Source organism: Condylura cristata, unplaced genomic scaffold (genome assembly GCF_000260355.1).
Source record: "Condylura cristata isolate star-nosed mole 26May11 unplaced genomic scaffold, ConCri1.0 scaffold00036, whole genome shotgun sequence".
NCBI lineage: Eukaryota > Metazoa > Chordata > Mammalia > Eulipotyphla > Talpidae > Condylura > Condylura cristata.
The window spans coordinates 6,387,928-6,401,933 of NW_004567137.1; positions in this window are offsets into that span (position 1 = coordinate 6,387,928).

Here is a 14,006-nt window from a genome sequence, read left to right on the forward strand (position 1 = left end):
AGATGCAATTCTATTTCATTTTCTTTCCAAGTGCTAACTCCTTGGTTTGAAACTAAACTGATATCTGATAAACTCTGAAGATGATCACTTACTAATCTGTTACCAAAAATGTTAATATATTTGCCCCCAAATTAGTCGTCTAGAGGCCTGTCGAAAATCTTGGGACCTCATCACTTCCACATACTTAATATGTTTCCTTCATCTGCCTCCCCTTTCTTTAATCTTCAGAATTTCCATTTTCTGATTCCTAATGTTTTTCTGTAGTTATTCCAAAAGGGTAGGATTATCCCCTCTACTCTTCCTCTGCCAGTTGGTTTAGATTTCCACTTGCCAGGTTGGGAAATCCTATTTTTATATCTTCTACTTAATTATATTCCCAGTCTAGAATGTGCTGTCTCCTCTTTGATTGACATGTTTGGACCTCCTGCTGCTTTGTTTTTCTCTGCAATTTTGTATACAGGAGGATAAAATAATCTTAAATTTTGACACCTTGTCTAGGTCTAGTTTCTTTTTTGGGTTTTTTTCCCTTGTTGTAGGATTTCAGAAATGGCTTTTAGCATGAGTGATTTCCATTTTTAAAACATTCTGTCTTCATTTAGAAAGACGGAAATACAGCAGACCTGCAGGTCCTGCGATGTCTGTTCTCCTGAACTCCTTTGAACGGGCGGCAGAAGCCGGCCCTGCCCATTCCCACAGTTTCTGGAAACCCGGCCACAGTGGCACACAAAGCTTTACCGTGAGACCGAAAACCTAGACCCCGGTGCCTGCGGCACCACGATAGGTAAATGTGTCACGCCACGCCCCGCTGCTCAAGGGTAATTGTCAGGGTGTCATTATACACGACACTTCATTTTCTTTCCTAATTTTCCAGTTGGGTTTTGAATTTGTCATAGTTCCGTGTCATTTACTTTACTCCATCATTATTCTACACCAGACTGCCTTTCTTAAATGTGGCTCCCCTCACGTCTACGGGTAGCGTTAGAATTCGTCCTAGGATGTTGTATTAAATAGCTCCCAAGCTTTTTTAGACTTGTCTCTCGGGTTCTCTCTTTTCCTTGGTGCCTGTCTGTTTAGCACAAGGATAGCTCCTGTTCTGCCTGATAAACCCAAGCTGGTATCTTGTGCTTTCTGCCATGTGTTATTTAATTAAAACATGTAGTTCTTTCTTGGTCTTCTAAATAGTTCTGGCACCACAGTAGTTGCTGAGAGTCAGGGCAGCCATAGAACTTAACACAGAGCTTCTGACCTTGTTCTAGCCTATTACAGATTCCTAATTTTGTTTTGTTTCATTATGTACCCTCAGTCCCTGGTGAGAATTAAGGATAAGCTGTTTGAGCTCAGGTACAAAGCCACATACTTCCAACATACACTCTTAAAATTATAGTAGATACAAAGCATTCTTACTGAACAGAATTATAACTTCCTAAAAATAAAAGCCCCACCTCAGAAGAAATTTTCTATTAGATAATGCCTTTAAGCTGAGTTCCTTCAGACACATTGGCTGCATTTAGCAAAAATGAAATATTAAACTTGGAGCAAAATATCCTTCTGTAAAGTGATTCACACTATCTCCTTCCTTTATTCTTTTAAAAATATCATAGTTAATGGAATTATTCACGTTTTTCTCAACTCTGCACTTCACGGTTTGTTTGGAAGATACTGCATGGAAAAGAAGTTAATTTAATCTTTCTCAGCCTCTCTTCAGTGTCCGCCCCCCCCCCCGCCCGCACCCAAGTTAGAGCCCCTGTGTTTCTAACCCAACACTGTATGTTTTATGATTCAATTTCCTCATCATAAGGCAGTATTTTTAAAAACTGACTTACTGAATGCATAAGAAGTGTCTAAACATTCACTAAAAACAGTAGCCAAACCCGAGAGTCTCGACCCCTTGGAGAGCAGGAAAGAAAGAAAATCCTATTTAGACAGCAGAGAGAAGTTCAGAAAATCTGAACCTCTTCTCTCACGTTATACCCCAAGGTGGGTTTGGGACCGAGTCCAGGAGGGCGAGCGGCATGGTCGACACACTCACCAGCACCCCGGTGCGCCCCCAGCAGCAGGGCCTCGTGAGGGCCGCGTGGGAAGAAGTTCCAGGTTGCCTGGGCCGCGCGGGCACCTCCACTGGCAGCACTTCACTGGGCACCCCTTCTCTTTCACGACAGTCGCGGCCACCTGGGTGTCCGTGTTCACCGCACGTGGGAGTATCTGTTCTCTTTCACGACAGCAGCCGCAAAGCGCACAGGCGTCCCCTCTGGTTCCGTGAAGGCCTCGCCGCGCGCTATCATGGCGTCAGCTCCCGCTGGACACACCAGGACACGTTTTTCCGCCAGTCCTGTGGTAATATTTGTAAGTTACTTTTTGGCACTCAAAGGGTTTTCATGTACATGAATTGATAATCATGTCTTCCCTTGATGCCCTTTCCACGCAGGAATGTGTCCTAGGGACGCTCTGTAGCCGCGTTGCCGGGAAACCTGTCCCACAGGGCGCGGTGCGTGGAATCTGGGGGCCCTTGGCATTTGGCACTGTGAGATCGGTTGTTTCTAAAGTAAGGCCTTCTGTCCATTTAGATTACAGTCCAAAGGGGAGAGGACACAGAACAGCAAATACCACGAGGATCTTACCACCTCCCTGATGTTCAAGCAGAGCACCCCGGGACGAGGGTAGAGACTAAGTGGTGATGGGAGAAACCACAGCATTGCCCCAGGCCTGGCCTGGAGCCCACATGGTGAGGAAAGCTGCGTCTGAGGAGTAACCCAGAGGCGAGCCGGCAGGCCAAGGTATGGGCGCTCGTTCAGCAGTCATTTAAGAATTGCCCGCCTGTGTACAGCAAAATGAGGGTTTCAGCCACCACAGAGCTTACAAGTGAGCAGAGTATACAGAATGCTGTAATGGACTAGCCAGAGACCCCTAAATAGCCATAGGGGTGGGTGGGTGATGTGGGAAAGAGTCCCCTAGAAAAGCACAGGTTTAAAATTAAGCCAGATTCAGTCTTTATCTGCTATACAGTAGGAGAACTGAGCTAATCAGGAGACCCCGGGTTTAACCATCATTGCTAGATCCATGAGGGGAAATATGATCAAGGAAATGAGGGAAATTAGCATGATTCATTACTAGCTAGGGGTTTGGTTCTAAACAATTATGTGGAAACTTTGTTATGTGGTGACTTCATATACACAGAGAGTAATACTTCTTGGATAAGCAGTTTAAACAATTTAGATTCACATTTACCAAAATGTGTTCCATGAATTACTAGTCCCATAGAGTAATCCTGTCAAAAGAATTACATGGTCAAACGCCTTTGGAAAACTTTGAAAATTGTCACCATCTCTTCAAGATTTATTTATAACCCCCCATATATATTTAATTAATTATATTTTATCTAATATAGTTATCTCATATATTTATAGTGATGACATTAATGATATTTATTCTAGTATATACATGTCATAATTTATTTAAATGTATAAATGAGAAAATTAATTAAGTACATGTATATTTAAGGCACTATAAAGGCTTTTTAATTGTCTTACTTTTTTATTGAGGTGACATTGGTTCACAACACTGTGTATGATTTAGGAGTGTAAGTCCACACTTCTTCAAACGTATGTTATCAAAAATGTCCAGAACCAAAGCACCCAAAACCATACTAGTATCCAGTGGGTCCCCCAACCCCCTGCCTTTTTTACCCTACTCTTTACCCTCCCTTTCAGGCAGTCTTAATTCTGTAGTCATATTTCTGCAATCTGTTCTTTTGTTTCCATTCTTTATTCTACATATGCCTGCAACCATTCAGTATTTGTCTTTCCCCTAACTTGTCTCATTTAGCGTCATCCCACCCAGCCATTTTGTTGCAAATGGTAGGATTTTACTTTCTATAACTGGGTACTGTTCCATTCTGCATATGTGCATCCTCTTAACCAGTTACTCTGATCTGTCCTTGAAAATTTAGGTTGTTTCTGTAACTTCACTAATGTAAATAATAAAATACTTTTTAAAAATTACAATTAAGAAAGGTACAAGAATATTACAACTCTGACAATATTTTACTATGGAACTCATTTTTTGTAAAAAAATTTTATATTTCTTGGAATTACTGTTCTACACGGGAAGCTGTTGTAAATTAGACATCAGCAAACTTCTTCCTGTAAAGGACCACATAGTAAATATTTTAGGCTTTGGGTGCTGTGTCCTATTTGTCACAACTAGTCAATTTTATCAGTCTACGGCAAAAATAGCCATAAACAATATGTCAATGAATGGGCCTGGTTGTTTCTAACAAAACTTACAGAAACAAGCATTTTTTTCCTTGCTCACATGGTGAGTAAGCAAGAAAGGAAACACCTCCTTAAGTTTAATTCTCATCAATAGGTTCTTATCAGAAAGTGATTAAGTTGCTTTCTAGGAATCCAAAAAGACAAAAATGTGAATGCTGGAGACAGTCAGATATGTGCTCGTCCTGGCCACCAGTCTGAGAACTACCAGATACACACTTTAACTTGGCTGATAGACATATTGCATGAGGACTTTCACCATGAGCAGCCATGGAGCATCTCAGCAAGAAGTTTGAAGAAGGACCAACCTGGGATCTTTGTCAATGCTTGTGGGAAGGTTCTAAGAAGTGGTGCATTGCTCTGGATTCGAGGCTTTCAGGAAGTCTACAGAAAACTAGATGGATTCTGAAGTTAAAGTTAAAGTTCTGTTTGGTCAAGAAGCAGAGATCTCCCTAGACATAATAAGGAATAATTGGTCATGTCTGTAATTTGAACAACATTCACATTTGTGTTATTAGTTATGGAGTAGTCTTGTTTTGTCTTGATCCATCACAGAGACAGAGCATCCTCGTACTGTCAAAGTTCTATAATTTTAAATTCAACAGGAAAAGATCATGGCCTAGCTGAGAATGTCAAGCCATTCATAGAAATACCACATTTGTGCTCAGAGAGCAAGTGAGTTCCTAGCTGTCAGTGGTACATGCTTAAGCAAAACAGATTTCAGAAGTATCTGAAGAAAGAAAGGTAGCGCCAGTAGGCATAAGGACCAAATGATTTGAAAGAGATGAGGAGTTCTAAAATGTAAAGATTAGGCAATGCAGTCTCACTCAGTTCCCAGTGAAGAAGAAAGGGAGTGTCTTAAAGACATTCAAAGGAGTAACAGGAAGGGCACTTAAGTTTTAAATGACTTATACACATGAACAAAAGAGAAAAATAGCTCTATTGTTGATTGGGATAAGACAATCTGATCCTATAAGAACAAGCAGAATAGCCTGAAACCAAGTAAAGTTGGCGACTTCTTACTGCAATTTCAGGAAGGAAAACTGTATTGAATAACTTTTCAGAGTATTAGCAGGGAACAGGTGGTTGTCTAATGTGTCTGAGAAGAGATTAATAAAGAGCCCTTACAATCATTTCAGAAAGGGGGGGAAATGGCATGGGCCCTGTCATTAGGAATAACAGCAAGCTTTCTTTGTCCCCAGGTTTGAAGAAACAAGGAGTCAACAACAGCTCTCAAAGAGAGATGTATGCAGGAGCCTGACTGCTGGCCATGTGACCTTTGCTGAAGGAATTAGCAGCTGACAATCACCTGTCAGTGAAGAATCCACAGAAATGAACACCCCAGTCTTCATTCTTTACCACCATCCCATTTGCTGCTGGTGACATCCATTGTCCAAATCCAACTAGAAGCCAAAAGACAAAGAAAGCTGTGGGTACAGCCCATGGAAACAGCCTCCTGGGAGACCAGAAAGGATGGTGTGTAGATCCGGATGGGGAAAGGGAATGTAAATTCCCATCAACTCAAGAGTCCACTGATCCATGATTATGTTAGTACTACTCATTGCATGAAACAATAGCTCCTAATTTCCTCTCTTCATGTGAACATTGCTGTTGTGTGTTTTTTTTTTTTTCACTCTTCTGCCTCCAGTCTCTACTCCCCTGCCTACTAGTTTTCCAACAGAGATCTACTTTCCACTCTCTTTATGTGTGTGTGTGTGTGTGTGTGTGTGTTTTTTTTTAACCAGCACTCTTCCATCTGGCCCATTTTTTGGCAGAGTTGATCTGCTTGTCCTAAGGCCAAAACAATGATATTTCTTAGTATGTTTAATTTTAGGGGGCATGAGTGTAAGGGTTTATATTCAGAGACAAAATTATTCAGAATTTGACTTCACCGACCTCCTCATAAGAAAATTCCACAAGTCTATTATTCTCAGAATATCAAAGACATTATGCAACTTATTTAATTTGCACATGCTTGTTTATAATCACAACATTCTAATTTAGAGGATAATTGGATTCAGAAAAATTCCTTCAGTTTATTTTGGTTGAAGCTATAAGGCTGGAAATAGAAATTGAATGTAATCTCCATGAGGGCAGGGAGTATTTCTCATTTTGCTCACCAGTATCTCTATAGCACCAAGCAAGGTTCTTAAAATAATATCACTTGATAAGTAATTGAATGATGACATCTACTGAGTTTCCAAATGAAAAAAAGGTGGAATCCCAATCTTGAGCATTATATATTTTTCCTCTTTCTCTAAAATTTTAAAAACAAACAAACCCAGGTGCAGAAATGAGCAAATCTTTCCTGTCAGTTATAGCACATATTCCTCATCAGTCTATTTAAAGGTCTGCTAATTTTTTATTCTATTTCCCCCTTCATCTGTACCCCATTCATAATCCTCTCCTCAAAATAGAAGGAAGTTTAAAGTATTTTAAATAAACTTTCTATTTTGAGATGATTGCAGATTCACATGCACCTGTAAGAAATAATACAGAGAGGTCTCTATTCATTCCAACATATCACAGCCAGGATATTGACATTGATGCGGTAAAATACAGAACATTTCCATCATTACATGAATCTCTCATTGCCTATTTATAATCACACACAATTCCCTTCTGCCCACACCTCCTCCTTAAGCCTTGGCAACCTCAAATCTGTTTTCCATTTCCACAGTTTTGTTGTTTCAAGCATGTTATGAAAGTGAGATGGGCCCATAAGTTAATTCTTTGGATACTAGCTGTTTTCACCTACCAAATCTCCCTGGAGCTTATGAACTATTTCAATTCATTCAGGTGGTAGTTCTTTTTCGTTGCTGAATAATATTCCATGGTATAATGCACCACAGCTTATATAATCATCTTTTGAAGTCATTTTGGTTATTATCTGACTACTACTAAAATAAAGCTACTGTGGACATTCACATAGAGGTTTCAGTGTTAATATAAATTATGTGAGCTATCTCAGAGTCAAGTGAGAATTCCAGCCAGTTCTCCTTAAGTCCCCAGCGAAGGAGGTGGTGTGTTACATTGCCAAAGGAGAATGAGCATTGGGGACCAGTAATTCACTCTGCCATAGCTGGGTTGCCTACCATTCTCTGCTGCCAAAAGCAATGCAGAAAAACCTTTCTTGAAGGTGTTCTCTTGTACATCTTTGTATACTTCCCAAGGAATAGACACCCTAAGTCATAGAGCATAGAACTGTTCTCCAAATACTTCCAGAATGCTGTCCACCATGACTGTGCCCATGCATGCACCTTTTTAATTATCTGTTTTCTAGTCGATATAAAGCTGTATTTTATTGTTGCTTTGATTACATATTACAGATTATAGATTAATAAACCTAACAACAGTTTAGACTCTATAGTCTATAAAATTGCCTATTCATACATGTTGCTCATTTTTTCTGTTTTTATTCATTTTTTACTGATTTTCATAAATTCTTCTGTATATATTAACTCTTTTTCAGCTTAAAATGCTAGTAAGTTTCTCATTCCATCACTTGTCACTTGGTGACTGCAGTTCTCTTTACTAAACATAAATCCATAATTTTTAATGTAGTATCATCAAATTTTTGTCATGTGGTTCATGTTTTTCACTATGTCTTCCCCACACTACTTAACAGAAATAATATCCTAAATTTTCTTCTGTTTCATTTATAAGTTTGTCTTTAATATGTCAGTATTGAATTGATCTAGAATCCACTGTTACAAGTATAAGAAAAGGTTATAAAAATATTTTATAACAAATAGTTCATATTTTCCTCATTAACATGTGATGCTGCCTTCATTGTATGTTGCATTTGCAAACTTACAGAATTTGCTTCTAAGCCCTTGAGACTCCAATAGTCAACTGGTTTTTTCATGAGTCAGATAAAAGCTATTTTATTTCTGATAACTGTTTAGGATATCCTGTGGGATAAGAATCCCCATTTTGTTCCTTTTCAGATTTGATGTAGCTATGATTTTTGGTTGTTATTTTTTTAAGATTTATTTACTTATGAATACAAGACTGGGGTATAGGCCAGAGATGCAGGGGCAGTAAGAGGGTTCACCAGAGACAGAGTGGGGAGCAGAATAGGCTGATGGATGAAGTACACTGCTGAGGGGAGCAACAGGCAAGATAGGAGAGGTCTGCTGCACCATGTGGGTCATCTCTGGGGCCAGGAATAGAATTCAACACTGAAGCAATTGTGAAGCAGCTGTGACGAGCTTGCAGTGCTACATCCTAACCCATAGCACCACTAGGGAGGGCTCATTTTCACTTTATTATACCTTTTAGAATGTGGTTGACAAGTTTCTCAAAAATCCAGTTGGATTCTGCAGTAAGTTTGTAGACAGGTTAGGGGAGCAGTAACACCTTTTACTTTGGTAAGTACCCCATCCGTAAATATGGACAATTATTCCATTAAATATAAGCTTTTATGTCCTTGAATAGGATTAAAAATTTATCTATACCAAGTTCTTATGTGTACCTTGATAGTTCAATTCAAATATATAAAAGTCTTTTTAATGATGTATTACATTTTAGTGTGGCAAATTTGCTAAACTCTATTTCCAGTAGCTTTTTTTATGATATCCCTTTGGATTTCCTTTGAAGAGCACCATACCACAAATAACAATTTCAAATCTTGTATCTTCTATACATACTTCTTGTCTTACAATATTGAACATGACTTCCAAAATCGTGTCATACAGCTGTAGTGTTATCTTTGTCTTGTTCTTAACCTTCATAACATGTAGATGAACTTTCTCCAGGATGTATAAATTTTGCTGTAAGTTTTCAGAACATATTCTTAACAAAAACAAAATTATTTCATTCCTGATTTTATATGATTTCTTAAGTTATAGGTTAAGATTCAACTCAGTCAAATGCTATTTTTTTGCATGTTTTCAGATTAAATAAAACATTTTTTCTTTGTTCCATATAAGTGGTAAGTTATACTGATATTAAACAGTAGTAGTTTTACAGTACTTTTCTGGATTCAACTAGACAAAATATTAGTTAGGATTTTTACATCTGTGTTCATACAGATGTATGTGTATGTGTGTGAAATATATATATACATATATCCATATGTATCCATATATATACACATATATATACACACAGATATATACATATATATGTATGTGTATAAATAGCTATGTTAAACAGTTTTGAAATTAAGATTATTCTAGCTATACAAAGTAAGTTAGGTATCTGTATTATTTTCTGTGTGGAACAAATGAGATAGGAATTTAAAGATTTTATAAAATGTATATGAAAAATTATCTGTGTCAGGAGATATTAAGAAGATATTTAATTTGTTTATATTTTCCATAGTTATTAGTTACAATCTTTTGTTTCATTTTTATCATTTTGTATTTTTTCACTTTTGCAAATTTACTAGCACAGGTATTATTTTTTGTGTCAAATTTATAATTATGGCCTCATATTTACCCCTTTTTTATTTCTAATGCACATTGGTATTTGGAACTTAGAGCATAATGACTATAAAATCAGTGTTAGAAGTATGTTAATTCCTCAGGTTATATTCAGATCATAGTGTACTAAAATACTTTGAACTTAGAATTCAAAAAAGTAGGTAAGAGTGTTTTTTATTTTTATTTCTTTATAAATCTTTTCTACATTTTTAATAGTTTCATAGAAACTGCTTTGAGTTAATTTCTGTTTTTTAGCACCTACTTCATTGATTTCTACCTTTATACTTTTTATTTTCTTTCCTCTTAAAAAGATCTTCTCTATTTGCAGTTTGTTTGTTTAAGATTTACAGAATTGGGGCACAGGCCAGAGGTTCAGAGGCAGTAAGAGGATTCACCAGAGATAGAGTGGGGAGCAGAACATGCCAACTGATGAAGGGGGGCCAAGAGAGGTCTGCATAGGCATGAGAGGTCTGCATAGCCATGTGGATCACAGGCGGGGTGGGGGGGAGCGGTTTCCAAACTCCTGCTGAAGTGGTTTTAGCTTCTTAGTGCTGTGCTTTAACCCTCTGTGCCACAGGGAGGGCCTCTATTAGCAGTTTTTCAGCTTCTTAAACTCTTCAGTTCATTTGTTTATAACAAAATATCCCTCAAGGTACTGTTAATTACCTATACATTTTTATCATGCAAATGCAAATTTTTTTATTCATCAAGTCTAATTTTACTTTGATGTCTTTAATATTTTCTATTTATGATTAAAATCCTTACAGTAATATTGGTTTTCCACATATAGACATTTAAAAGTTATTCTTTCATTATTTGTTGGTAGGCTTAGCAGAAGGTCAATATGACCTTCATTCTTTGGAATTTACTAGAATTTTCTTAATGAGTCACACTTTCTGTATATGTTCCTTGCATTCAAGAACCTATAGTTTCTGCTTATTGAATAAACTTATGAAGAGACATATATATTATATAAATAACACATCTATCATCTGTAAAATTTTATATCTAATAATACATTTTATTTATGTTTAAGAAAATTAATTACCCTATTCAAATTTTCCACACAATTTTTATTGTCTCTTTGCTTTACCAGTTTCTGAAAGGGCAAATTAAAATCTCCAGCTGTGATTATTGAATCATCTGTCTCACCTCATAAATCTATCACTTGTTACTTTGTGTATTTTGAAACTAACTTGTTAAAGATGTGGTTATATTATATTTTTGTCTTTTCCTTTTCTGCCATTTGTAATGTCTCTTCACCCTTTATGACTTAGACTTGAATTCCATTTGTCTCATTAAAGTTGTTTCTGTATTTTTTATTTTAGGTCACATTACTTAGAAAACATTTTCATTTATTTAAAAATTCTGTGTCTGCTAGACAGAATACTGCCATATTTTAATACATACTGAGATTTCTGCCATCTTATTTTATATTGTCTAGTCTTTTTATTTTTATCCATTTCCCCTTACTTTGCAGCCTTCCATTCATTATAACCCAGACTCTATAAAGAGACATATTAATTTGGAGTTTTTTTCTGGTAAGTGATAATTTCTCCCCAACAGAAAAAAATAATCCTAATGCTTGTGGTTTACTGCTCTGTAAGACATAACCTGGTTTTGTTTTGTTTTGTTTTTGTCTTTTATTCAGTAAGCTTATTTCATCATGCCTTTTATGTCTGACCATTATCAGTCTTTGTTCCCTGAATTTTTCTTTAAACCAGCTTTACTTTCTACTGGATGTATCATTAATGGGCTAAATAAATCTTCGAGATGTCCTTACTTTATATCTCATCTATAACATTTTTATATTTGTATATAAAGTCATGTTTTTAACCTTTAGAAAAGTATACCCTAATGATCTGTCAGATTTTCCCAATGAGGTGGAAATCATCTGCCTGTATCTGTTATACTGTGTTATCTAAGAACTAAGTACACCACCAGCCACCTCCTCCTGGAATCATTTTGATTTGTTCTGGGTTGAGTTTCAAGGGCAGTGGAGCTTTATTTCCATCAAGTCTCCTTTTTTTTATTCTTCTGATGTTATGTTTTTATTGTTGTTTCCACCTATTATTCTGTTTCTATTTTATCCAGTGTGTGGCTTTGGCCATGTCTTTTTCTACCATCCAGTCTAGGAATTAGATAAACAATACTTCCTTGGGCCCATCTCAGCTAGGTAGTCTAGAGGTCACCCTTTGTATAAGTGAGACTGGTCTGCATGCAGCTGATAAGTCACTCCACTGCTGCAGTGATGGAAACCTGATTTTACATTAAAACTATTTGGTGATGTTTCTTGATATAATAGGTCTTCTTTTTTGTTGAGTGAGAGAAAATAGAAAATCTAGTTTGTTTGACTTCCTGGCTTATTGCTTTCTCTATTTGTGAGCCCAACCTAATTAGGGGGGAAAATATGCCTACTGAAAAGATCTCTTTGATACCTAGACTGGTGAGCTTTTGCATTTCTGTTTACTTTAGATGTGCATCTATAATCGCATAATTTGCAGTTGAATCTGCTAATTTTCTGTGTCTCTGCATCAAAACTTGAGAAAGCATTTTTCTTTCATTGTATGAGCTTGAGATATTTTCTTACCTCTGGAAGGTATCAATATCTTAACCTATAATATAAAAACTATTCTGCTAAGCTATTGAGAGCCATGAGTTCTTGCATAAATTTAGTATTTTGAGAATTCTTATAAACTGATCTTCAGTCTTCTAAGTGTGTTAATCTTTAACAAAAACAAAGTATTTCATAGATCAAAAAATTTTATAAATAATTCAAGGTCACATCAAAAAGTTGAATATTACTGGATAAGTCAGTAAAATAAGTCAATAAAAAATTCTGAAGTATTTTTGTAATTTTGCTTCAAAAGATCTTTGTGTCTTCCCTAATTTTATCAATGTGGAGTGTAATAGAATATACTTTTATAATATTTATATTTCCTTCTTACAAAGAAAATAGGAATCTAAAGTTCTTAGACTGTATATACCGGCTTACAAGTTCAGATAAGTTGCTATTTTTATAAATTTTATAAGTTTAGGAAAAGGGAATTATAATTCCGATAAATATTTTATGTCAATAATAATTATGCCCTATAGTGTGTCAGCTGAATATTTTTTTCCAAGATCCTTTTTAGACACAGAACTAGTTATTGGGCAATTTTTGGATACCCACATAATTTTGTGCTTTTGTTTCTTATTTTTGCACAATGTGGAAGTTAAATGTCTGAGTTCTGTTGACAGAGGTGTTTATTTGCTACTTTAAGAAAGTAGAAGGCCCTCCCTGGTGATGCAGCAAGCTAAAGCCCAGCTGACCCACATGGCACAGCAGACCTCTCCTGACCTGCCCGCTGCTCCCCTCAGCAGTGTACTTAGTGAACCTGCCTGTTCTGCTCCCTGCCCTGTCTCTGGTAAATCTCACCCACCACACCTCTAACCTGTACCCCAGTTCTTGTATGCATAAATAAATAAATCTTTAAAAAAAAAAGGTATAAAAGGCTGTTTGTAACTGTGAAGGGCAGGAGACATGGGTACACATGAGTTCTGTAATCCACTAAAATGTTCATGTATGATGGACAATTCCCAGTCACCTAGCTTTAGATTTTGTCTGATCATTAGAACTTAATTACTTTGGTTAAACACAGTGTTATTGAAGCCATACTAGAAGAATGATAGAGAAGTACAAATGTGCAGTATATGCGTGTGGAGACCAGATAGAAGTTTATTCTGTGACTTATTAGGATCTGCTTGACACTGCCTGAAATTTGTTGACCATATATCCATAAATTGTATAAATGCACATAAATGTGCAAATTAACTTTCTTGACTGCATTGGTGTTAATGAAAAGGAGAAAAGGACAAACACCATGTAACAGAACTTTTACATGATCAAAAAAATCTTTAGACATTATTTGAAACATGGGGTGGGGGGATCAGTTGAGAAAACCTGTCCAGAAGCTGAATATAAAGCAGATGGATCACAGCTTCTCTCTTCAATGTCATGTTGTAACTTTCTCTAATTGTTCTGGTAATTATTTCATTACCAGTCTATTCCATTCTCTATAATAGTGTACTTCTGCTTTGACATATTATTAACCACTAATTATAATCCTGACTCTGAAGTTAAAGTCTAATTTACAGATTTTATCCAGTGAATTTGTTGATGCATCATGTTCATTTTAGTTTTCATAGAAGTCATAGTTTTAATTTTTTGAAACATTTAATTTGACAGGATAAAATCTCTGAAATTCCATTTTTGAAAATTCAAATGACCACATATGAAACTTTGGTTGTAAGCAGAGATTGACACAGA